Genomic DNA, 4927 nt, shown 5'->3' on the forward strand with positions numbered 1-4927 from the left:
TTTCTGGTCTAGCATCTTGGGTTTGTCTTTGTGATCTCTCCCCTTTTAAACAATGGCACTCTGCTTCCAGCCCTCTCTGTCTTGTTCCCTTATCACACATGCTGTATATCCAGTGAGTTCCTGTGAAAAGCTCAAGTGGTTTCCTGGTCACACATTTTAGAGGGATATAGCAGGTGCTGACAGTATTGTATATTGGTGCCAGTTATGGGACTTGCAGGCGGTTACATCACAACAGCTTAGCAGGGTGAGCAGGGAGGAAAGTGGCAAGGAAGTAAGACTTTAGTCCTGTTGTAGCTTTCGCAGGGTGGAAAAAAACTCACTCAAAGGAAGGTTCCACAGAACCGATGTACTTCCTTCCCCTCCATCTCTCCCACAGCAAATGTGCACAGCGTAGGGACATGATGAACCCATGTTAATAGACAAGAATTGACCTAGACCTTCATCCAGAACTTTCAGCAACAGAAGTTGATCCTTGAAAATAAGAGAGCTTTCCATACTTTTCCCTGGTGTGTGTGTGTTTTGCACTACACTTTTTTTTAAAGGTCAGCTATGCTGAGTCATTATTTTGGGGGGGACAGAAGCTGAAGTGTCAGATTCTTACGAATTTTCTTTAAAAGAGATAAAGAAAGCAGGGAAGGTTAAAACACAGACAGGCAGGGAATTCCAAAGAGCAGATGCTGCCACACTAGAAGATCGATTTCTTGCAAGTGTGGAATGAGTATTGTGTGGCCTTTGTAACGGTGACAGTTCAGTAGATTGAATTGGTTGAGTGGGCACATATGGGGTAAGATGAAGCAGCCGATCAACAGGTTCCAAGCCATTAAGGGCTTTATATACCAACAGTAACACCTTAAAGTTAGCCCATAGCAAATTAGCAAACAGTGTAGAGTTCTGAACAGAGGCACTAAAGGCTGATAGATTCTCACTCCTGCTGGCAACTGTGCTGCAGCATTCTGCACTAACTGCAGCTCCCAGATCAGGTGCAAAGGAGACCACACATAGAACCCCGCCTTTCTCAAAACATTCCTTTTTAACTCTGATTCTTGCTTCAGAACAGAAGAAGAGCCCTGCTGGATCGGGCTAAAGGCCCATCTAACCCAATATCCCATTCCCACACTGGCCAACCAGATGCCTAAGGAAAGCCCATAAGCAGGACCTGAGTAAAACAACTCTCTTCCCACATGTGATTCCTAGCAACTGGAATTCAGAGGCATAGTGTCTCTGACAGTGGTGGTAGAAAATGGTCATCATTACTACAGGTGGCCTCAAATTTGTCTAATCCTCTTTTAAAGGCATACAACTTGGTGGCCATCGACAGGAGCTGCTCATCAGGTGGAGTAGAAATGCTACTAGAGCTTCCCAGTAGGTGGGTCACTGTTACTTATGGGGAGGAAGAGGAAGAGGGGCAAAGTAGTGGGAAGGTCTGTGTGGTGAAATACATTGACTCTGGATTGGTTCCTCCAATGCATGTGCACTGTGCTAGCCTCCTTGCTGCTTCAGCTCTCCCCTCTTCCGCCAAGTAAGCTTCTTGTGGGAGCAAATTCTATAGTTTAACCATATAGTGTGTGAAGAAGTGCTTTGTTTTTGTCAGTCCTGAATCTTCTATCAACCAGCTTCATTGGATGTCATCTGAGTTCTAGGGTTATAAGAAAACTTTTCCCTATCACTCCCTCCAGGCCATGCATAATTTTATACAGTGCTTTTTAGGGGTACTCTCATTTTGACTCAAGAAAATCACCATTTTACAGTTCAAATCGGGAAAAATATATACACTGCTTCACACATTAAATGCTCGCTTCCGTCTGAGACTCAGAAAACACCATGACAGGAAATGAGGCCGCCATCAGGGGTAGCAGCGGAACTGACTATTCACTGTGCTGGAGAAGAATTTTTATATATATATATATATATATATATATATATATATATATATATATATATATGTTTCTTCTCCCGTTAGATTCACAAAATGTTTAGGGGTATGCATTCCCCTGCATTCCCCCAGAAAAAAAGCACTGATTTTATATATTTCTATCATGTCTCCTCATACTTGTCTTTTCACTAAACTAGAAAGTCCCAAATGTTGTAAGCTGTCCTCACAGAGGAGTTGCTCCAGCCCTTTGATCATTTTTGTGGCCCTTTTCTGAAGATTTCCCAACTTTCTTCTTCCGCTTTGCCCTTTCACCTCCTTTATTTCTCTGGACTGGGTATCTTGTTCAGTATCACGTGCTGGGGAGCAATCCACCTGCCTGGGCTTTTGATCTTTCAATAGCTGCCTAGCATAAGAGGCAGCACCTACAGATTTGCAACAAAATCCAAAAGAGCACAATCAAATTAGAAGCTTAAGTGCAGCAGCATCCCAAAATATACTTACATGGATGTAAAGTATTGAAATTGGTGTGATTTACTTCTGGGTAAATGTCTTTGTGACCAGAGCACTGATAGAAACGGGGATTTCACCCAAATATTGTCTAGATGTCTCGGAAGCTGTGGAAGATTACAACAGCAGGAGACCTGGGGCATGTTGTTCAAGGCTAACTCCTGGGCACCCTTCCCTTCATTCTTATCAATGTTTAGAAGCAAGACTTGAAGCTGCTTGTTGGTGCTTTGAAGTGGTCAATCCACAGTATTTTAAATCCTTAGCAGTGTTACCTCTGACCCAGAGGGAAAGAGAGTTCAAGGTGGAAGCAGCACCAGAAAACCAACATTGGAGGGTAAAGGCAATGCAGGGGTGAAGGCATTTTCAAAGAGACAGCCTTCTCAGCCACAATATCTCTGTGTAGTAGTCAGCTATGTTTTACCCAGAGCAGACCTATTGAAACTAATGGACTAAACTCAATCACATCCATGAATTTCAGTGGGTCTACTCTGACTAATACTCTACATTTTCCGGCATGTGTAAGCTAAAACAAGGGGATCAATTAACAAATGCCCTGTATGCCATGAGGCAAGTGATGGCAGGCAGAAGGGAAGAAGAAGGAAATGTTCAGATTAGAGCTACCCTGATGTAACATGGAACACACTATGATGTAATGGACAAGATTTTCTGGGGGCGCTGCCTGAGAACTTGCTGCTTGAGGATTCATCATACAATGTCACTGATGACTGAGAATTCATTTTTATTTGTTTGCATGGCACTAATATGGTATTGTGTCAAGTCGACCCACCATTTTTCTAGAAAAAGAGGTGCCGGAACTCACTATGAATGCCTTCCTTGTTCTCTTATAATGGCGCCTACCTGAGATGTCCCGGAACTGAGTTCTGGTGAGCTCTGGATGAAAAAATGTCCCGCATACCACACTTTCCAGTGCATTTTCACATCACTTTCCTTATTTCAAAAAGTCAATTTTTTTAAAAAGTGGGTTTGTTGCACAATAATGCCAAATGCACTTTAATTGCATGACCTAAATTTGCCGGTATACTATTGAGTCAATCCCACAAAATAGCCTAGAAGCAATGTGGGTGTCTGTTGTCAGATGCATCTTACATTTTGATGACTTCAGCTGTCCTCCAGTAACTTTCAAAAGTGCATTTTTTGCTTACTCTGCAGAACAATTCTTTTTTTTAAAAAAGCATCTCCCCAGATGCCACCCATAAGGTGAAGTTAAAGGATATTGGCAATCTACTGCATTAGTTTACTGCAGTGGCCAGTGAGATAGTTCTCTGCTGGAAACTGGATTGATACCCCTTCTCACTTTTGGGGGGAAAAGAAGGTGGCACTGAGTGATTTGTACCATTGGTGGCTTACAAATCTCCCCTCCCTCAGATCATTGCAAGGGTCAACATACAGTCATACCTCGGGTTACGGATGCTTCAGGTTGCGCGTTTTTGGGTTGTGCATTGCGTCGACCCAGAAGTACCGGAACAGGCTACTTCCGGGTTTTGGCGCTTGCGCATGCGCCAAACTGCAACCTGCATGTGCACACGCGCAATGCTGTGGGTTGCGAACACTGCGGGTTGCAAACGTGCCTCCTGCACGGATCACATTCGCAACCCAAGCTTCCCTGTATACCCCCTGAAACACAGCACCAAAGTGACTGTCCCCAGTTGACCACCTCTGAACATGGTGGCAAATTAGGGGAGGAATTTTAGCCCACCTTGGGAACCACTCAATGTCACAGAGGAAAAAAAGCAGTGCACCCATTCTATCACACCCTAACCATGTCCATCTCTCTTGCTAGAATCCATCACGTCATAAATCTCTCTCCTCACCCACTCTGTCCTTGGCTCCTTCATTTCTGCATTCAAACATACCACTGTTCCCCATTAAAATAATAATAAAAAGAAATCCCTCAACCAAACCTTCCTCTACAACTGTGGCTCAATGTCTCCCCTACCCTTTATCTCCAAACTCTGCCTGGCCTTAGTAACAGATGAGAGTGAATAAACTGAAATCTGATCCAGATAAGATGGAGTTGCTTGGGTTTGTGAGCCAAGGAATCCAGGAGTGGTGGGTTGACCTTTTTCTGAAAGGGTTACATTCCCCTTGAAATACAAGGTTCACAACTTGGGAGGCTCCTGCATTTGGCCTTGCTCCTGGATGCTCAGGCAGCAGCTTTAGCTAATATATGTTACCTGCCTTTCTGGATGACAAAGATCTCACTGCTATATTGCATTGAATACTGAAGCATGATCTACGAATCCAGAAACTTCAGCTCGTCTACAATGTGCTGGTTCTTTTGTTCATTGGGTCCAAAAGCGTCAAACTGATTCTCCTGCAAGAGATCCTTGGGCTGCTTTCTAAGTCTATCTAAAGTTCTAGACCAAGGGTGAGGAACCTCAGACTAGGAGCTGACTGTGGTCCTCCAATCCTTTTTATCCAGACCATACCCCTCACTGGCACTTCTCCATTCCCTCCTCAAGTGCTTTTGCCTGAGTGGATTGTGTTCCTGAACTGTGAACTCTTGCTTGTCTAGATGGAGAAGAC

The sequence above is a fragment of the Podarcis bocagei genome, assembly GCF_964188305.1.
Source record: "Podarcis bocagei genome assembly, chromosome: 1".
NCBI classification, from domain to species: Eukaryota; Metazoa; Chordata; class Lepidosauria; order Squamata; family Lacertidae; genus Podarcis; species Podarcis bocagei.